This window comes from Mesocricetus auratus, unplaced genomic scaffold, assembly GCF_017639785.1.
Source record: "Mesocricetus auratus isolate SY011 unplaced genomic scaffold, BCM_Maur_2.0 Super-Scaffold_100015, whole genome shotgun sequence".
Lineage (NCBI taxonomy): Eukaryota > Metazoa > Chordata > Mammalia > Rodentia > Cricetidae > Mesocricetus > Mesocricetus auratus.
Window position 1 is genome coordinate 45909704 of NW_024429198.1, and position 22994 is coordinate 45932697.

Below are 22994 nucleotides of genomic sequence, written 5' to 3' on the forward strand. Positions count from 1 at the left end.
ATCTCTGTATTCTAACATTTGCAAATATTTTTGATGTGTGTGCGTGTGTTGGTGCCTGTGAATATAGATTACTGTAGTGGACAGAGGGTGTCAGCTCCCCTGGAGATTATGTTACAAGTGGTTTTGTACCATCTGACAAGGGCACTAAAAATTGAACTTGGTTCTTCCGCAAGAGCAGTACAGAATCTTCAGGGCTGATCCATTGCTGTAGGCCCCTTTTAACATTTTTATATAATCTCCTTTCTCTTAATCTAAACTTATCTCAGTACTAAGACTGCATTTGCCCTCTTCTACCTGAGCACAAAATGTGTTTATATGGCTTAGTTATTCTTTCCTAAATACCATTTTTACATTTTAATTACTTTGAGTATGATTGTCTATGTGAGTGGGTTGTTGCCCAAATGCTCATATCAGTGAACAGCTGGCAGGACCGAGTTCTCACTTTCCACTTTTTCAAAGCAGGGTCTTGCTTGTTTTAGTTGTTGAATTGCTTACTGCAGGTTATCTGGCCTGCAAGCTTCCAGGTGGTAATCCTGTCTCCACGTTCCATTTCTCCTTAGGAATGATGGGATGACAAATATGCACCACTGTACCTTGAAATTTTTTAATATGGATATATGACAGTACAGCATTTAAATGAATCATAATTTATTCAACCGCTTTTGCACTAAGTACTCTGGACATTTTTAGGCCTTTGCTTTCATTGCTTCTTAGGATTTCCTTTTACTTAAATTGTTGTGTAAGTGGAATTCTGGAAATACTTGATTGGGTTAGAAAGTACCCATATCTGGAAAAAAATTTACTAGAAAAACTGAGGCATACACAAAGGTAGGAAGAACAGCATAATGAACTCCTGTCTACTTTTTCTTACTGTCTACATCTTCCTGCTCTGTCATCTATCAATTTTGCCTACTGTGCTTCTTTTATGTCTGCACCAGCTCTCTCAGGTAAGGCTTTTACCCCTTTGGGTTGTTTTAAAGTCAATCCAAAAGCCAGTAGCATTTTATTAATAAATACTATTGGTTGATTTTTGATAATCCCTAATAGTGTAAATAAGGAATAAGGAGACTTATTTCTCATCAATTGTCACTCACCAATTTTTCTTTTTCCCACTGAATTATGCTTTACAATTAATTAAAGAAATAGAAACCTTTCCTCTCATTTTCTTTTGTTTTTCTGGTATTTATTCATCTGAAATGTGCTTATTTGTTTGTTTACTTGCTTTACTTTACATTTGAAGGCTTTAATTTTTTAAAAAATCGGGTTTATATTATTGCCTTTTTGGTTTATATTCTTTTTAGAAATCCCTATCTGTTTTGTTTCTTTTTGTTTTATTTTTAAACAGGGTCTCACTGTGTAACACAGGCTAGCCTTGAACTTGGATCCTTCTGCCTCAGCTTGCTTCTAAACTTTCATAGCCATCCTGTCTATGAAAGCCCTTTTTTTTTTTTTACTAGAATTACATGCAAATACTTTTAGTATTTTCACATTGTACTTTTTAGGTCTATATATTTTTAAAAAAATTTTTTTAGCTTTTTTTCATGGTGCGGGGTTCTGAACACTGGGCCTTCTATGTTGATCCAGTGTTTCTTTCTGGCTCAGTGTAGTGAACTTTTCTGCTCTACCACGTTTTCCCTGTTCTGATGAATTGAGCTCTCTGAAACTGTGAGATTGAATGAATCTTTCCTCTCAAGAAAGGATAAATTTGGTTTCAGTTTATTCCTAAATCTCTAAATAAGAGCTGAAATGTCATTTAACCACGGTAATGGTGCATATACCTACAGTCTCAGTGAAGCCAGGAGTTCACAGCCAGCCTAGCTTATATAATAAGGTTATCTCAAAGGTGGGGAAGGTTGTTAATGTGCATTTAGTTTCATCTCCTTGGTCCCAATAACTAGTTAACACTGTTTATTCAATGATTCTTAACTTACTGATTTGAAATGCCTTATTACCTACAATTTTGAATTAAATTCATTTGTATTAGGATTGTTTATGCACACCATGAACCTGTCCTAGTAGACTTTGCTGTGAGTAAAAATATTTTGTGTCTGTTACATTTGTTGTTTAGTTCTGAAATGAGGCTAGCATAAGGGAGGAAATTCTCAACTTTTATATGACCATTGAATTTTAATATTCACTTGTGGCTACTGACTATTTTATTGGGCAATACAAAGAGACTAATCTTCTGGTATATATTTTAGTTAGTTTGTTATTATTGTTAGTTCTATGGATTACATTGTGAGTCTTACATAGTCTATCAGTGAGATACATCTTTGCTCCTCTATATCGATTAATATTTTATTCCTGAAACCTTTTTTAAAATACTATATGAACCATTTTAAATGTATAGGTAATTAATATTAAACATAGTCACATTATTGAAAGATCTCAAATACTTTTATATCTTGTAAGACTCAAACACTACACTGATTTAACAATTCCCATCTCTCCATTCCCTGAATTCCTTGTAAACCTCACAACTCTTCTTCTATAAATTTGACTATGCAAAAGTGGAATTAGACAGTATTATTCCTTTCACTACTGGCTTATTTGACAGCTTAATGTCCTCAATGTTTTAGATCCTAATATATTTAAACATATGATAATTCTAGTTTAGCAGAGAAATTGTTTTCTATGTTCCTAGCATTAGACAACCCACTACCCTTTGTTTTTTGCTCATATGTACATAAATCTGTATAAATATCAAGATGGAGCATGATATTTCATTAAGTATATGACTATGAACAGGACTTATTACTCTACTTTTTCCTTTTGTGTCAAGAATAAATCTTTCCACCCACTTAGTAACTATGTTTAATATTGTAACTCATTCAAGAATGGTCTAGCCGGGCGGTGGTGGCACACGCCTTTAAATCCCAGCACTGGGGAGGCAGAGGCAGGTGGATCTCTGTGAGTTTGAGACCCAGCCTGGTCTACCAAGCAAGTTCCAGGACAGGCTCCAAAACAATACAGAGAAACTCTGTCTCGTAAAACCAAAAAAAAAAAAAAAAAAGAAGAAGAAGAAGAAGAAGTAAAAGAATGGTTTATAGGCTCCTGGACTTCCTGTCCTATCCTAGTGACATTACATAACAAAGTCTTTCCTGGTGAGAACTCATTGCAGCACATGGGGTAATAAGTAAGTACATGTGCAGGTCTGAGCTTTACTCTGGTAAACTTTTAAATTTGAAGAAGTCCTTTAAGTCTTCATCTCTCAATTATCCCAGTAGGTTGAAATGGTATAGCCCTTGCTTTGTCATGCTTTATGGATTAATTTTTATAAATTCTACTATCAAGTAAGGGCTTAATAGTTTATCTTTGTCATTATAATAGAATATCATTGTTTCAGCTCAGATAACTCAGAGCGAGTTTGAAATAATGATCATTAAACTCTAGGTCAGTGGATCTCAACCTTCTTAATGCTGCAGCCCTTTAATACAGTGCCTCATGTTGTGGGGACCCCAACCGTACAATTACTTTTGCTACTACTTCATAACTGTACTTTTGCTACTGTTATGAATTATAAGGCAAATATCTGATATGCAACCCCTGTGAAAGGATCATTAGACCCCAAAGGGTTATGACTCACAGGTTGAGAACCAGTGGTCTAGGCCCTCACTTTAATTTCATTTGACTTTTTTGCAAATTTTAGACAGCACAGGTGAGGAGTTACTTATAGAGTCCTGAAGCAGCTGCATCATCTCAAAGTTCTACCCCATCATGGATGGTGACCTTCTCTTAGAAGCTGATCATGAAGCCATGCTTTCTCTTGATCTATGGAAGGGAGTAGTAGCTGAAATTCCAGATTCGGGATTCGTGGCACTCCTTTTCTCCCTTTGCTAGCTGTGGCAACGTAGCATGTAGAGGGCGAAAACACACCGCAGTATTAAAATGCAAAAATACAGCACTTTCTGTTGTAGGTATTCAGATAAAACATTTTAGAATAAAACTTAGGGTCCTGTTAATGTGAGTGATATAGTAGCTTATTTTCCGCCTAACTCTGACTTGTTTTTCAAGTTATTTTAGGGTAGTTTGTTTGGGAGTGACAGCTTGGGTAGGAGGAAGAAGATTTTCAAAAGGTTATAAATGAAGAAACTGCAATAAAAGTAAGGATAAATGAATGATGATGCTATAAATGAATCTTAATTTAGAATTCTTTCTACTTGTTTTCTTAGTCAGTTTTGGGTACCCATACCTGGGGTCCAAAAAACACAAGTCATATAGTTCTACCCTACTAAACACCTCTAGTCCTTTGGACCGTGAGATGATCTTATTAGACTCTACTGTATTAAAAATACAAAGATACACCAGGGTTTAACAGAATTTTATGTTACATCTGTTATATGTTAAATATAATAATAAAGAAATAATGATAAAACAACAGCAGTCAGTCCAGAGAAAGGGAAAGCTAATACCTGATTTCTTTCAGGAGTGAGGTTTACTTAGAGAAAGGGCCTCCAGGCTGTGATGGGGCCTCAAGGTGGCAGGTGAAGCATTAAGCAGTAAATGGCACAATATATGAGAAAGGCCAAATCATGATGAGCGTCTTAAATGGAAACAGCAGCTTCTTTTGAAAGCCTGGAGAGGAGCTTCATAAAGAATAAGAGTAACAGAAAAGAAAAAAGAGGGGGGAATAGAGGAGGGAAGTATCAGACTTTTTAATATAGGTTTTGTGGGGTCTGGTGGGAAATTTCAGATCACGTGATTTGGGTCAACATAGAGTATGTAAGCAGGAGCATGGAAGAGCCAGGACCTGGTTAGTAATGTAAGTCAGAGGCTGCTGTTAGGACACAGGACAGAGAGTTCTCAACTCTGTTAGGAAGAGCCTGCAGGGAAACATGACTTGATCCCACCACTGTCTTAAAGGGGCAAGCATACAATTCTTTATATATAAGAAGTAAACTGAGCCTGTTTGAAGAAAAATTGAAAGTTATCTATAAATCAGTGTTAACATAATAACAAAAGTAGTAAAATGTATTGTATGTTGTATAAGTTCTCTTTAGTTTTATTAATTCCTGACCCCTTAGATAGCTGAATAAAATAATTAACATTGGTTTGATAAGTTAGTATTGAGTGCTTGCTATTTTAAAATCTTTATGAGTTAATTGCCCCCCCCACCCCCACACAATTGAATCTAGGGGTTTGTATATGCTAGGCAGACACTACTATTGAGTTACAACCTCAACCAGAAAAAAGTTAATTCTTAAGTTTTTTTTTTGAAAGTAGTGACCAAAATAAGCAATAAGGACTAGGGAAATATTTGAGCTGGTCCCAATATTCAAAGCCTAATGACCTGAGTTTGATCTGATAGGACTCACATTAAAGACAAACAAACAAACAAACAAAAACAACAAAGAGCCTAATGTTGTGGCATACATCTGTGGTCCTAGCACTCCTGATGTTGTGGCATACATCTGTGGTCCTAGCACTCCTGATGTTGTGGCATACATCTGTGGTCCTAGCACTCCTGATGTTGTGGTATACATCTGTGGTCCTAGCACTCCTGATGTTGTGGTATACATCTGTAGTCCTAGCACTCCTGATGTTGTGGCATCCATCTGTGGTCCTAGCACTCCTGATGTTGTGGTATACATCTGTGGTCCTAGCACTCCTGATGTTGTGGTATACATCTGTGGTCCTAGCACTCCTGATGTTGTGGCATACATCTGTGGTCCTAGCACTCCTGATGTTGTGGCATCCATCTGTGGTCCTAGCACTCCTGATGTTGTGGTATACATCTGTGGTCCTAGCATTCCTGATGTTGTGGCATCCATCTGTGGTCCTAGCACTCCTGATGTTGTGGTATACATCTGTAGTCCTAGCACTCCTGATGTTGTGGCATCCATCTGTGGTCCTAGCATTCCTGATGTTGTGGCATACATCTGTGGTCCTAGCACTCCTGATGTTGTGGTATACATCTGTGGTCCTAGCATTCCTGATGTTGTGGTATACATCTGTGGTCCTAGCATTCCTGATGTTGTGGCATACATCTGTGGTCCTAGCATTCCTGATGTTGTGGCATACATCTGTGGTCCTAGCACTCCTGATGTTGTGGCATCCATCTGTGGTCCTAGCATTCCTGATGTTGTGGCATACATCTGTGGTCCTAGCACTCCAACAGTGTGATGGAGACAAAGACATCAGTGGAATTTTGTTTGGTAGACTGCTAGAGAGACCCTATATCAACAAGGTAAAGGCTAGAACTGACACCCAGAAACAGTCCTCTGACCAGCTATGCTTACACATACATGTGTGCATTTTCATGTGCATGCATGTACACACACAATTTTTTAAAGATATAAGAAATAAATAGGAGGGTTGTGAATTTTATTTTTTGGTTGTGAGCCTGCCTTTAATGGCTGAGCTATCCCTCCAGCCCGAGGGTTGTGAATTTTAAAGTCAGGATACTCCAAAAAAATTTAAGAAAGAAAAAGGTCAAGATAATACGCTGGCATTGTATTGTATTATATTGCTAAATTGATACCGTGCTTCCCAGAATTCCTTTTCTCATATAGCTTCTGGTTTTCATGGGCTATGAGGTACTACCTGTATCATAGTTAATGATTTTTTTTTAACCAAGTACTAGTCAGAAATATGTGCCATAAGTAGCTGTAAAGGAGTAGAACCTTAAGGATAAGTTCTTAAGTTAGTTCTAGGTTTTATAAAATTGGTTCTCTGGTCTAATTAGATAGCAGAGACACAGATGATACTAAGTGGCAAGCAAGGTACATTTACACTTTGCACACTACAAATAAGGAGTCAAGGTTTTTACAGAGCCAAGTCTGCATTAACAAAAACAAGAATAATGCCGTAGATTGTTCTCTTCAAGGTATACTGTAGGACTAAAAGAAGAAAGAGGCTTTAAATTCTGAGCTCAGAAACTGCAAAAGGAAGTTAAAGCCCTTGGTTGCCCTAAAAGAAACTTTGATCTTTTGTAGCCAAAGGCACAGATTTTTTGAAACCAAATCCAAAGTCTACAATGAATTGAATTTCCAGCTGTGTAGTGTTAACGTTTAACACTTTGGGGGAAAGGATGGAACACTAAACATTGGGATGGGAATGTAGGTAGATTCCTATTAACTGGGTACCTTGAATGCCACAGTGCTACATAACATTTAAACGAATCCTTCTAGCCCTATGTGAAAGAGGTTGATCTCCCAGGGAATCTGCTTTGGCTTCTCTTAGGGTGGTTGTCTTGAAAAGGTTAACTGATCTTCCTTAGAACTGGCCCTGGCCATTCTAAGAGATAGTTTTTTGCCTGCCGTTGCCCAAGAGATAGTGTGAGAATAGATCTTAAATGGTGGGGTCAGAGTAGAAGGAATCTGTAGCTTGGATCAGGCCAAATTCATTGATTAAGCAGTGATTTTAGACAAAAGGTTTATGTCAGTGGGCTAGGAGTGACTTGAGCAGGTTTTCAGTTGGCTGAATTAAAGCTCGATGGGTAGTCAGTCTATACCATGCAAAACAGAATAGGAAATAGATTAATTGTAAATAACTTGCGATATTTGTATATTACACGTTCTTTACAGAGGCTGAAGAGATTAAGATCCTGGAGGGGATTTCTCATGTTAGAATTGATCACTTGTCTTATGAGTAGATCCAGAGGATACTTAAAAAAAAAAAAACTTACTCCTTTATGTTATGTGCCCATGTGCACGCTATGACCTGCATGTGGAGGCCAGATGATAACTTGTAGGAGTTGGTTCTCTTGAGGACACTCTTTAAAATCATAACTATGAGGATATGTACTTGATGGAAGGTCAACATCCTTAAAAAATTCTGTCTCTGCTTTATGCTAATAATTATGGTAGGAGTATACACTGTCATACTACGTTCCTTGAACTTACTGGTAATAATGGGATTCCAGGTGATAGAAGCCAGTAGTGGCTCTAAATTGCTAAAAACAGATGAATATAGTGACTTTAATGGCCAGCAAAGCCAATACAGTAGTCACTATAGTTTGAGCTACAGAGATTCTGAGAATTCACAAGTATGAAATTAATAAGCAGCCTATTAAGTCAATTTTATGAATAAGAATCTTCTAGGTCTGATGATCAAAAAAATGACTTGGATTAATTTGGTAAAGTCAGTCAACCCACAGACATAAGCCAGTTCACAGACTTGCTGTTTGGGGAGGGGAAGTTCAACATAGGGTTTCTCTGTGTAGACCAGGCTAGCCTTGAACTCACAGAGATCCACTTGTTTCTGCCTCAAAAACACTGGGATTAAAGGCATGAGACACTATCGCCTGGTGACCTGAAGACCTTTAATTGAAGGGAAAACCAGTTCTTCTTGAGGTCAGATTATGCTACACAGCTAGAAATTTATACTTGAATCTACTAGTCTTTTTCTCTAGACTTGAAACCATATGCAAGGGTGAATGTGCATCAGAGAAGGAAATAATTGGACTTTTAAGGAATTGTTAAGCATTTCTGGAATGCATAGTTTTAATGAATAAGTGTAGAGTATAGTTTTCCTCACAAGCCACTTTGGTTCCCACTCCCTCCCCACCCCCTGCCAGCCGCCTGGGCCCTGCCACAGTTGCAGTCCCCAAATAACACACAAGCCACTATATTACTTATGAAGCTGTTGACCATTTGCTTGGTTTCTTATCAGCTAGGTCTGACTTGATTATTAACCGATAATCATATATATTTTATAAGAACTTATCTTTGCTAGGACGCATTCCTGCCACATTCGTTCCTCCTGGCGACTGCCCAGTTCACTACATTTTCCAGAATCCTCCTAGACTCCTAGTCCCCCCTATTTTGCTTCCCTATTGGCTATCAGTGCTTTATTCAACAATCAGTAAGAGACAGATTTACAGAATGACATGTCCCATCAAATAAGTTCAACAGCTTTCAAATTTGTTTCGCTGGTCCATGGAGGTGAAGAAAAACAAGTGGAAGCCACTAGAGTTAACGACTATCTACTAATATGCTTAACTGTCTCCTGGAAGGATTGGAGAGCCGTAATCGGAGACCTGTGGAATATAGTCATGACGCCTACCGAGAGTCACAATGGATTGTCATACCTTTAATCTTTCTAAAGTCATTTGAATTACAATTGTCCTACATGTGATTTTGTTGGAGAAGAAAAAGAGTTCAGCCCGTAGCTTTTAACAAACAGGAACTTATCTGGCACATCCTCCTTTCCTTCATATCTCTGAGTAAAGACTGCCCCAAAATTATGTTTTTATGTAGCCAGGTCAGAAATGTGCCTTCATTAGTCATCTATTCTTGGGGTTACCTGAAGCCTTATGTGTAAGACTGGCCTGAACACACATGCCAGCCAGCACATGGATGCCATGTTGATCTATCTGGTAAGCAAGAAGTAACAGTTCCTATAGACATTTTAGAAAGGAAAATGTATGATAAATATTAAACCCACCAAAATGCTTGGTGAATTTCTCAGGGATTGAATGGCGTAGATCATTTTGAAGTGCCTTTTCTAAGATTAAAAAAAAAAAACTAGCCATTGCCATCACAAAGAAAAGGTGCTTTTGGATTTAAAGGCAGCACACTCCTTCTGTGATAAAAAGTGGAGATTGTCCTTCTCTGAGCCTGCCTTTCTTCTGTGGTGTCACCAGAGACTCCAAAGCTAGACCCTTTCTTGTTAGTGACTTGTTCCCAGCAAACCATTCATTCTTACTCTTCCCAGAGCACTTTCCGTTTAAGTCCTTAGATTGTTTCTTTTTTTCTTTTAGCTTCCTTTCCTATTTCATTTTAATGTTTAAACTTAAAATTTTTACTTTTTGTTTGTTTGGTTTTTTGAGACAGGGTTTCCCAGTAGTTATGGAGCCAGTCCTGGAACTTGCTCTGTAGACCAGGCTGGCCTCAAACTCACAGAGATCCGCCTGCCTCTGCCCCCTGAGTGCTGTGATTAAAGGCGTGTGCTACCACTGCCCGGCTAAAATTTTTACTTTTATCCAGAAACGTTTTATTATGTAAATTAAGGGTTATCCTTAGTCTGTTAGTAGGTGTTTGTTTGTTTTGTTTTTGAAACAGGATATCATGTAGTCCAGGCTGGCTTGAATCTGCTGTATAAGTGTATGTAATGGCCTTAAGCTTCTGGTCTTCCTGTCTTCATCTACTGAATGCTATAGCATATTTATACTACCACTTTCAGCTTCTGTTATGACTTAACAAAATTTATTTTGTTATGTTGTCTTTGATAACCTACTTTTTAATTTAATGATCTAATCTATACACTTCCTAAGTCATTAAGTGCTACTTTATACATTTCATTGTATAATTTTACCTCTCTCTGTGTTGTTAAGTATGTTTAGTTTCTAGTATAATCTGTGATCTCTTTTGTAATTAAATTTTTGACCATGGTTTTCATTTTTATCCTTTCAGATTTCAGAAATAGAATTGATAGTAAAAATGAACATTCATTATTAATTAATAGGTAACTGTGCCTGCAGTCAAACCTGATAACCCGAGTTTAATTCCCTAGAACCACATGATGGAAGGAGAAAGCCTACTCCTGCAATTTGTCCTCTAGCCTACACAGGAGCACCTGAACATGTCCCTCTCCCCAGTGAGTGAATGAATGAGTAAATATAATTTTAAAAATTGAGTGGCTGGGGACTGCCAGATTGACTCAAAGGGGTTAAGTACAGTAATGAGAAGAACAGAACACAGTTTCCCTTTTCTTGGAAGGTACTCATCTGAAAGTTAGCTTTCTTGTTTTGAAGCAGTGCTGGATTTGTGTTCTGGACTTTTCTGACTTTTTAACTCAGAACTATAACATGAACATAGACAAATGGTGAAAGTATTATGTTCCCTTTTAGCAGTTGACCATTAGATGCTTATGATTAAACTGAATATTGGTGTGATGTAGGGAAATAAAAGCTGAATCATCTTGGAGCCTTTAGGAACCCTTTCTGCTCTTGAGTGTTTCATTGTTAGCACTCTATTGCTACATTAAGTGTTCTGGGTAGGGTTCTCCTGAGTGCACATAGTGTTTATGTGTAACATTTAAGAACTTACATTGTAATTTTTTTCTTTGGAAGTGTGTTCATTAAAGTTAGCTTAATGGTAAGCTTATGCTGAGAAAGTTGATTGTTTAAAATTGGATAGCTTTAAATTTATTTTCTGAGTTTTCAGGATCCCAGAAGCATTTCTTGAAATGTTGTGTCTATCTTCTTATATGCATAGGAATTTAGACTAATACTACTCTTGTGTTGTAGCATTCCCACTTAACTCACTATATTGTTGGGAGTATTCCTTAATGCTTCATTTCATACTCTTAAGAAGCTACTTGGCTCACACTTTAGTGATTTTAAAAAGCATGAATTCCTTGTTTATAGGATTATCTGTCATAAGTATTAGTCAGGTTTTAGAGAGTTTTCCAAAATAATAGTAAGTGCTAATTAACAACAAATAGCATTTATTGTCAGAAGATTACTACGTGTGGCTTTCCTTGATTAAAATGACAGTTAAGTTCCCTGTGTTATTTGACCAAATTAGATGTTCAGGTTTTCAATTAATGTTGCCAATTAAAAAAAAAGGTTTCCATAAAAAAAAACCTAAATCTACTTTAGATATACTTGTAGAGTAACTTTGTGACATTAGAACTCCTATTTTTACATTATCCACAAGAATTCCAGAGTATTGACTACAAGAATATAATCTGATTTTGAAATGTTTATTTGAGCTTATTTTTTGTTTGGACTTTGTAGTGCCTACAAATTTTTAGTTTGAGGGGTTGTTGATACTTTATTTAGTAACAGTAAGTTCATCATTTTCCTTCTTTTTATTTCTTTGTATCTTTCACATCATGCATTTCCATCCCATTCATCTCCCTATCCCTTCGTATCCACCCTCTGCCTTTGCAATTCCCCCTAAAAAAATTAAGAGAGAGAAGGAAAAAAAATCAATCTCATCATGGAATCTGTAGTGACACAGTGAGTCATTCAGTAAACCTTTTATCCATATATCTTTACTTGCAAGTGTTCATTGCAGACAATCATTGGACTGGTTCAAGGCCTATGGTTTCTGGTACTCTATCAATGTTGGGCTCTCACTGGGACTCCTCTTGGTCATCCTGCTGTTTCCCTATGTTGTGGAGCTCCTGCAGCTTTGTGTCTGCTGGGCGAGTCTGTTCAGATAACTTATGGGGGGTGGGCCAATCCATAACCCTGGTTCTGGGCCTGGGTAGTTGCAGGGTTGGTCAGCCCTCCAGCTCTCCCTTGTCCTCACCACTAGGGTGAGCTCTCTTGCATTGTTCATTCCAAGCAATGATGAGTAAGAGGCGGGGCCAGTTCTCCTGCTTTCCAGTCTGCAGGGTTTCCCACACCTACACCTTCAGGGCCTGCTCTGTTGTGTTGTACAGACATGGCATAGGAGCCACTCTTTGAGTGATGAGGGGCAGGGCAGCTCTGCCAACCATATGACCTCAGGGCAAGCTCTCACACCTGCCTCAGAAGTTGATGAGGGCTGTAGGGGAAGCTTCTTTCCACACCCATGCCACCACATGACAGATAGGTAATAGGGACAGTTCTCCTCTGCTCACTTCAGGGCTGGCTCACCCACACCACTGCCAATGGGGTTAACTGTTGTGCTGCTCTCCTGAGTGTTGTAGCTGTTGACAGGCAGGGGCAGCTCTCCTGCCCTTATGACCTCAGGACCAGCCCTCCCACCTGCCTCTCAGACATCGATGGATTTGAGGAGGGGCTTCACCATTTTATAGTGTCCGACTCAGTAATTGTCAGTATTTTCACCACACAGTGCAGTTATCACCACTCTAACCCTTGAACATATTTGTCACAATAACAATGGCCATTAGCTATAAGCCATTAGCTATTCAGTTATTAGCAGCTAGTCATCAGCTTTGGGACTTTTTCTTAAAACTTTGTCTGTTTGGGGAGCTGACAAACTGCCTTTCACAGTGATTATGCATGTCATTTACAATGCAGGATGGTTCCAGTTCTCCTTGATACTGCTTACTATTATTTGTATTTTAAAACAATAGTTATTGTAGTGAGTGGGAAGTATATCTCACTTGTGAATTTGTTTTGCATTTCTCTGATGACTGAAGATGTTAAATATGTTTTCATGTGCTTACTGATCATTCATCCATCTCTTTTGTAGAAATAAATAAAGCATGAACAATCAAATCAAAACCAGATTTGATTGTTCATGCTTTGAGGATCATAGCTAAGAAACTATTATCTAGTACAATTCTACAGAGATTTATATCTGTGTTTAACATCTTAAAGGTTAACACATTCTAGCCCTTATATTTACTCTATCTTTCATTTGTTTGATTTAGTGTGAGTCACATCAAATTAATTCTAGGCTAGGGAGATGGTTCAGCAAGTGTGTTAGACCTGATGAGCTGAGCTCAATACTCAGGAGCCACTTTGTGGAAGAAGAGGACTCATACCCTCTGAGTTGTCCTCCAGCATCCACACATGTGCCATGGTGTGCTTATATGCAGACACACAAACAGAATGAATGAATGAATGAGTAATTAAAAAATCATTCCTTTTTCTCTTTATTGGAAATAGTTTTTTCATGTAGTATATTGTGATTATGGTTTCCTCTCCTAAATTCTCCTAGTTCTTCCCCACCTCACCTCCCATCTAGTCCATATCCTTTTTGTCTTTCCTCAGAAAACAGACAGACATCTAAGGAATGATAGAGTAAAATAAGATAAAGTTGGAAGAGGACAAAACAAACAGAAGAAAAGCCAAAGAAACATACACAGACACAGAGACACACATTCACATACACACAGGAATCCCAGTAAAACACAACACCAGAAACTGTATTCTATGCAGAGGACCTTTAAGATTAAAAAAAAAAAAAACAAAACAAACAAAAGCCCTGGCACAACATTATGCAACAGAGAACCTCTAAATTGAGTTCATTTTGTGTTTACCATCTCATGGTAGGCATGGACCTGCTCCTAAGAGTGGTTTCCCCAGTGAGACTCCTTCTGAGAAAAATAGTATTTCACTGTCAAGTGGTTATCAAGTGCCATGGTGTCTATGAGTTCTATGTGCATCAGTCCTGCAGTGTTTAGAAGGCCTTGTTTCCTTTGTGCCCTCCATCACGATGACTCTTAACATTGTTTCCACCTCCTTTCCTCAGAGTTCCCTGATCCCTGAGGGGAGGGATTTGATAGAGACATCCTGTTTAAGGCTGACTATTCCAAGGTCTCTCACTCTGCACATTGCCTGTGAGTCTCTGTATTTGTTCTTATCTGCTTCAGGAAGAAACTTCTCTGATGATGGCTGAACAAGCCATTGGTCTGTTTCCCTGGACCTTGATATCTAGTTGTCTGGCATCAGTTTTATAAAGACCATTTTTTTCCCCATTGAAGGTTCTCAACACCCTTGTCAGACTCAGTTGATAGAGTTACTTTTGGCCTGTTGTTTTTACTACATCTTTGTGCTTCATTTGATTACTTCATAACTGTAACTTTTATAGTAAGTCTTGAAATTGAGAAATGTGAATTCTTTAATGTTTTTTACTTTGAAGTGTTGGAACTATTATGACTCTCTTAAATTTTCATATATTTTAGGATCAGACTAATATTTTCTTTTCCTTCTTTTGTTTATTTATTAATTTTTTTCATTTTACATATTAAATCCCAGCTCCTTTCTCTCCCCCCCCCCAGCCACACCTCAGAGGGTATAAGGCCTTCTTTGGGGAGTCTATAAAGTCTGACATAACAAATTGAGGCAGGATCAAGATATTTTCATCTAAGATTCCTAGACTTTCCTGAAGCTGTACTACTAAACTAGGGACCACAGAGAAGGTAATTTATGCTTGATTTAGTTTAGACTGTATTATTCAAAAAGGTTTTAGTTGTTTACCATGTACTGCTATAGAGGACTCTGACAATACCATGTATGTGGCTGTGTGTTTTCAGCCAGTGCTACGCATACACAGATCCTTCAGAAAAGCTTCTAGATATATTATTTCACAAAGTAATTTGATTTCTTGTGGTGGTATTGTTCTTGTACAAATAAAGCCTGTCTGGGGGTCAGAGAATGGACCTCGCCACTAGCTAACCATAGAGATCTAGAGGTCTGTACAGACAGACAGGAAGTGACATAACTGGGCAGAAACAGGATAGAAGCAGGGAGAAACAGGAAATAATTATTTTCTCTTCTGAGATGCTTAGGAGGTAGGGTGTGCTGTGCTTGCTCCTTCTCTCTGATCTTTCAGCATTTCCTTCTATACCTGACTCTGGCTTTTTACTATGTAGACAAAATAAGAACTCCTTTTACAATTTCCAGTGGTATTTTTTATATTTTTGGTTGTGAGCCTACCCTTTAATGGCTAAGCCATCTCACAACCCTCCAGTGGTATTTTTGTGTGTTTATTGGCTTTATTTTATTTCTCTATTAGAAATGTCAATAAAACCAGTATTCCTCATTTGCTTGAGTCAGTCTTAGACAGCAAATAAGATTATGTATTTTCCCCTTAGAGATAAGCAAGCATGCTGTATAAGTTCTCAATTTTAGAGTTAGAATGATAGAATAAGTCTACTAATTGGATTCTTCTTTTTTTTATTTAATGCTGCTTGCATGTGCTTTTGGTTAGGATATTAGCTTAGAGTATTCTCAACTATGGACAGTACCTTCTCTTGTGGTGTGTTTAGAGATGTGTGGAATGTCATTTTGACATTACAACTCTGAATGTTATTTTGTCACTGTGATGCTGTGACTCCCTTCAAACATGTTATTAGAATTTCGTAGACAGGCTCCATTAGTGTGAAGAAGCATTAAGCAGTGTGAGGAGTCAGGCCCACCCACTGAAAATACCCAGAATTCTGTTGCTGTTCCCTTTGAAAAATAGGTAATTATGTTTCTCAATAGTAGTTGGAGGAGTTAACCATATTCTAGGTTGGTTTTTCTTTGATTGTTTATTTTGTTTGTAAAGACAAGCTTCATGTAGCTTAGGCTGGCCTTCAACTTGCTACATATTAGAGGATGTTCTTGAATTTTTGTATCCTCCTGCCTCTTGAGTACTGAGATTACAGATGTGCACCACCATGCCCTTTTTTTTTTTTTTTTTTTTCAGTGCTAGGGGTCAAACCCAGAGTGTTGTGTGTGCTAGGCAAATTTTCATCAACTGAGCTACTGTCGCAACCTACACTCTAGGATTTTATAGCATCTTCCAGATAATTTTTTTTAAGTTTATAAGTTTTCTGTTCAGGTATTGTAGTAAACATGGGGTGTTTGTTTTTGTGTTTGTGAATGTAAAATTTTAGCATCACCAACTTCTCAGACTTTTGTACCAAATGCACCATGCTATACAGTTGAGTTACCGTGGTCCTTTGGCACATCTTGACATGACACCTTTGAAATCTTAATTTTAAGCTAAAAAAAAAATAAACTGAACTTTATTATTAGATTTGAGACATAATTTATATACAGGAAAACGTGCTGGATTTTATTAAATTTTTTTCCTGAAATTAAGATATAAAACAGTTTTTATGACTTTCCCAAAAGTTTTATCATGCCTTCTTTTTGCAAACCTCAGCCCCCTTTGCGATCACTGTTTTAATTTCTTTCTTTTCTTCAGTTTTATTTTTGATTTTGTGTGTGTGTGTGTGTGTGTGTGCGCGTGCGTGCGTGCGTGCATGCATATTCACATGTAAGTGCAGGTATCCTCCAAGACCAGAAGAAGGTATCATCTGGAGCTGGAATTACAGTTCTGAGCCACCTAAAATGGGTGCTGGGAACGGAACTCAAGTGCTCTGCAAAAGTGGTATGAACTACCAGCCATTGAGCTTCCAGTGCCTTAATGTCTGTTGCTGTACCTTAGTTTTGTCTGCTTTAGAGTTTTGTATAATTGGAAATTGTGGAATTACAAACTCTTTTTTTGTGTCTGAGTAGTTTCGTTCAACACAATGTTTGGGGATTTATTTATACTGACCATTGTAGTACTATAGTCCTGTCAGTGCTGACTATAATTTGCTTCTGTATTGAATACTTGGTTGGTTTACAGATTTTGCATAGTACAGATAAAGTGGCTATGAACATGCTTGTAAAAGTAATTTTGTGGATATATTCTTATTTCTCTTAGGTATAGTATTGGAGCATAGAAAAGTCATATGCTTAACTTTCCAATGATCTAAGTGATTTTCAACAGACTGTATGTACTACTTTCTAATACTTTAAGCAATGTATTTCATTGTTGTCTTGGAAAAAGTGAGGGCGATTATCACAAAGTCTAATTCAGGCTTTTAATGAATAAAACTAAAAAGATTTGCTCCATGTTCATAAAACTTTACTATGTTATTGTCAGGGTTTTTTTTTTCTTCCTCTTAGATGCTTTATGGTTTTAACTTTTTCTTTTTAGATCTTTGTTCTGTTTTGCCATTTTCTTGTCTGAAGTTAGGTGTGGCTTGAATTTTTTTCATACAGATGTCCTTACTGCACCCTTTTAAATCTGTTGACGCTTGCACATTGATATTGGTCAGTTTGGATGAGTAGTTAGGGGCATATAAGTTCTGCCATTATCAGTAGAGTGTCTGTAATCCTCTGTTTTCTAACTAGTTTATTTTGGGCTGGAGGAGCTAATTCCATAAAGTTCTGAGAGAACGGGTTGTAGACTAATGTGATTATGTGTCCACCTGTTTCTGTCTTAATTTCTTCTTCTATTATGGCTTGATTGTAGGTATAACATATTATGTCTTTCTGATAAAATTGTCCTTTTGTCATAATGAGATGATCTTCATTTCTAGAAATATTTTTTGTCTGGAAGCCTGCTTCCTTTACTATTTTATAACTAAGATAAGCTGTCTTATGCCGAGGAGTTTTGTTTGTTTTTTCTACACATAGACTTCTAAATTAACTGTCTTTATTTATAGTTGGTCTTTAAGAATACCATATAAATTGAGCTTTTTTATTTCTCCTGTATGTTACCACTTAACTTAGTCAAGTGTATTTATCAATTTCACTTTATATCCTTTTTAAAAAATCTTTTTAGTTGTACCTGTTTTTGTGTTTTGTTTTTGTCTTTTTAATGGTGTCTATATCTGTTTAAGTGTACAATATGTATCTTTGACACTTCCCAACCTTGAGCTAATACGGTTCACTTTATGTAGGACCTTGTGAGCTGCCACCATGTGCTTCCTGTCCTTTGTGCTGCCGCCACCTTTGCCTTTGGCCTTCCTCTGTGATGGCGTGCTATTGCTTAGCCATGTAGCTCCACATGGAAAGGCACCACTGCTAGTGCTCTGTTTTCCTGTCAGTCCAGATTTTTTTCTAGGAGCATTTTCTATCCTATATGCAGCTCACCAACTATAATTCCTACACTTATAAATGAAGCTACTGTTAATACATTCAGAGCTATTAATAGATCTGCCTTTAATTGTTCAGCACAGTGTCCTTCATGGTTCTCCAAGTGTGAAACTAGAGCCTCTTCACTGTCAGTTCTTTAAAGAACTTTTAACAAAATATAAAGCAGATTTAGACATACTTTACATGAGTTTTCTGATGACTTGGCAAGTGCTTTTTAGGAAAGTCCTAAATTGTATTTTTTTCTACTTAGCCACAGGAGGCAGTCAAGTTATGTTTTTTTCAGAGTTGGCTGCTATTTGGACATTTGATGTGGGATTTTGTTTGTTTGTTTGTACATCCCAGCCAAAGTTTCCTCTCCTCCCAATCTTCCTTCCTCTCTACCCCTTCCCCATCTGCCACTCCTACTGTTTCTCTTCAGATACTTGTGGGCCTCATGGATATCAATGTCAGCCAAGGTATATCAAGTTGCAGCGAGACCAGGCTCTTCCTCTTCTATTAAGGCTGAATGAGGAAATCCAGTAGGAGGAATGGCTCCCCAAAGCAGGGATCAGAGTCAGAGACAACCCTGCTTTCGCTGTTAGGAATCTCACAAGAAGACCAAGCTACACAACTGCAACATATGCAGAGGGCCTAGGTCAGTCCCATGCAGGCTCTCTGTCAGTAGAGTGTCTATGAGCCCCTATAAGTCCATGTTAGTTGGTCCTGTGGGTTTTCTTTTTGAGTCCTCTGGCTCCTACAATCCCTCTTACCCCTTTTCTGCAGGATTCCCCAAACTCTGCTTAATGTTTGACTGTGGGTCTCTGTATTGTTCCCCATCAGTTACTGGATGAAGCCTCTCTGATGACAGTTGGCCTAGGTACCAATCTATGAAAATAGCAGGATATCATTAGGAATCATTTCATTGACTTTTTTTGACCATTGGTGTTTGGTTCTGTCTTAGATCTCTGGGCTACTCAGCCTCTGGGTCCTGACCCCCAGGGGGGAACTCCCTCTTAGGATATGGTTCTCTAGCTGCACCCATCATCAGTTGGTTAATCCCAAATTTCTGTGCTGTCTTACCCCAGCAAATCTTGTAGGCAGGACTAACTGTAGGTTGAAGGGTTTGTAGTTGGTTTGGTGTTTCAATCCCTCCATTGGAAGTCTTGCCTGGTTACAGAACATGACTGGTTCAGACCCCCATATCACCCTAGGAGTCTTAGCTAGGGCTACCTTCATATATTCCTCAGAGTATATATTGCACTAGATTTCTAGCTCATCCCAGAGATGTCCCCCAGTTATAGTTGTCTCTCCCAGTACTCTATCCCTGCATCCTTCCCCCACCTGGTCCCTCCTATTCCCATACCTATTTCCCATTCCAGGCCTCTCCCCCATCCACTGGCAATCTTCCATTCTAGTTTCCCTTCACAGAGAGATTCTTGCAAGCCATCCCTTTCCCCAGCCCTCTTTGTTACTTAGCTTCTCTGGGTCTGTGAGTTATAGCATGTTTCTCCTTTGCTTTATGTCTCCTTTGCTTTATGGCTAATGCCCACTTATGAGTATACCCCATGTTTGTCTTTCTGGGTCTGGGCTATGTCACTCAGGATGATCTTTTCTAGTTTCATCCATTTGCCCCCAGATTTCCTGTTGTCCTTGTTTTTAACAGCTAAGTAATACTCCGTTGTGTAAATGCACCATATTTTCTTTATTCATTCTTTGAGGAACATCTATGTTATTTCCAGTTTCTGGCTGTTATGAAGAAAACTGCTGTGAACACAGTTATGCAAGTGTCCTTGTGGTATGGTTGAGTATCCTTGGAACATATACCAAAGTGTGATATAGCTGGGCCTTGAGGTAGATTGATTCCCACTTTTCTGTAAAACCAACATATTGTTGTCCAAAGTGGTTATATAAGTGTGCACTCCCACCAGTGGTGGAGGAGTGTTCCCTTTGCTCCATATACTCTCCAGCATGAGCTGTCACTTAAGGTTTTTCCTAGCCATTCTGACAGGTAAGATGGACTCTCAGAATCATTTTTATTTGCATTTCCTTGGAGGCTAAGGATGTTGAATGTTTCTTGAAGTGATTTTCGGCCATTTGAGATTTTTCTGTTGAGAATTCTCTGTACCTCATTTTTCAATTGGGTTACTTTGTCTTTTGGGTATTTAGTTTTTTTTTTTTGAGTTCTTTTTTATTTTTGAGATCAGCCCTCTGTCAGATGTAGAGTTGGTGAAGATCTTTTCCCATTCTGTAGGCTGTGTAGCAGCACAGGCAGTAAGATAACTTATTAATAAATGAGACCTCATGAAACTGAAAAGCTCCTATGAGTCAAAGGACATTGTCAATAAGACAAAATGGCAGCCTACAGAATGAGAAAGGATCTTTACAAAACCCGCATCCAACATAGGGCTGATCTCCAAAATATAAATAGAACTCAAGAAAGTAGACATCTGTTATTCTTACGTATTTTATTACTTGACCAGCAGAAGTGTCTTCTCACTATTTTGAAAATATGGGGGGTCTTTAAAAAGACCATTGTTTGGGGTAAATTCCACCTGATGATAGCTTGGTGAGAGTGGATAGATGAAAAAGAAAATGCCTTTTTAGAGAAATGGACAATAACTATCCAGTAACTTTACATTTTTCTTCCAGATTTGTTTGGCTTAAAGCTGAGACTAGCAGCACCATTTTGACTTAGAAGGGCAAAGACTGTTATTGACTTTCTTTCATTGCTTATTCATACCAGTTACATTATTTTGTGTTACTGACCCTGCACAGGGGTCAACCTGCATACCCTTCTTTTTCGGTGACTGTAAACATCTTTATAGGGAAGGAATAATGGTTCAAAGCATGTTAAATGTGGGATATTTGTAATATATTTATTTGGAAGCTTTGCTAGAAAACTGAACAGTGGGCCCTGAGGTAAAGATGAGTAGTATTTCATATGACAACCAATGTTTTTCCTTTGTAGCTGACATAATTTCAGAACTGCAATTAAGAGTTCAGAGCCTGTGTGTGGTTCAGTGCCACTTAAGTTTTTTTACTTCCTTTGCAATGCACTTAGGAGTGACAAAATTCTTGAGCAGGGACACACAGACATGTTGGACTCCCTGTGCCATGCTACAACTCTCAAGGATAAAATGAACTTGATGTGTAAGTCATAGACCTATATAGCTTCAAAAGTTCTGCGTCCTGACCAGCAGAGGGCAGTCAGTCTTAATGTTCAGTATGTGCTAGGTTTCCTTTAAGGCTTAGAAAACTTAGTTTTGTTTTGTTTTGTTTTATTTGAGTCGGGGTATTGTGTAGCCCAGGCAGGTCCCTGACTCACTGTGTCAATGTGGTTGACCTTGAGCTCTTGATCTCCCTGCCTCCACCATCCAAGTGCTGCATTTACAGATATGAGCCACCATATTTGGTTTATGTTGTGCTAAGGGTTGAACCAGCACTTTACCAACTGACTTGTGTCACCAGGTGAAAGCTTAGTTTGTTTTAGTATATATTGTTTTAGTGTATATTTTGAATATAGTTTCTGTTGCTTTGGATTAGGCAGCAATTTATTTATTTATTTGGGGTGGTGCTATACACCTGTACAGTTGTGTTTATATACATATAAACTCTCCACCTTCTTCTCTCAAGAAAGGGTCTCTTACTGAACTTGGAGCTTGCAACTCTAGCAGTCCTCCTATTTCATTGCCTCCCTCCACTGCTGAGGTTACAAATATATATGTGATCATGCCAGCCGTTTTGTGTGGCTTCTGGATGTCTGAACTTAGGTCCTCAGGCTTATGTAGCAAGCACTCTTACCTACTGAGCCAGCCCCAGTGTACTTATTCATCCTTGCTTCTGGGGCCTAGAGAATGTTGAGCTTTTATTCTGGAACCAGGTCTCATTCTGATCCCTGATTCCTGTGTCTAACGTTTGTCTCCTCCTTTGAGTTTAAAAAGACTTGGATCCACCATAAGAGCCGTTAGAGTGACTTGGTGCCGGGCCTTACTATAAATTGGACAGCCTCTGAGAAAATGTGGTATATCATTTCTTCCAGTTCCTCTCTATTAAAAATGCTCCAGTTTTTGTGCTTGATTAACTGTTAAGGTTCAGAGAACATTTGTATTTTATGAGTTTTACAATTCAGGAACAGTGTGGAGTCAACTAGAGACAGTGTTTGATAAGATTACAGCAGTTTTTCTGTGGTTTTATTGGAGAAGTATTGGAAAGATGTCTGTGGAAATGTCCATTGTCCACGAGCTACACTTCGAAGTGGCCATTAGTCTACCTTTTAGCTTTAAGCATGGAAAGTTCCACTGAGATTTAAACAGTTCATTGAGAAACAAGAGGAACATAACAGCATTTATTATTTCTCTAATTTAGTGAGTTGGTGATCTAGTGAAAACTTGAGAAAATAGGGTACAGCTGGTAAAATTTGATTAGAAGAAAAATTCTGGAGTAAAGTTATATTCTTTCCTGCTTGCAAGCAGTCAGTGACTCCCAAATGACCAGTTATTTCATTCATATGATTAAGGCTAACACTTAGAGATCGTACACTGTGTACCAAATGTTGTTCTCATTTAATCTTACAGATCTTTGGGGGGTGGATATTGCTGTTAGGGCCCTTGTTTACAGTTTAAGAAACTGAAGCATAGAGAAGTAGTTTGTTTGAGGTTGTTTATGAAGTTGACAACTAGTATCTTCTATGCAGTGTCTTGTGACATGATACTTGAACCGGATCACAGTGTGGGTTGGCATGAAGCCA

At 38.1% G+C, this 22994-nt stretch overlaps 1 protein-coding gene across 2 annotated transcripts in view; it reads left to right on the plus strand.

Moving 5' to 3' along the window:
- The window catches only part of Taf4b (TATA-box binding protein associated factor 4b), a 119477-nt gene that overhangs the window by 83325 nt on the left and 13158 nt on the right, over positions 1-22994 (plus strand). The window lies entirely within an intron of this gene.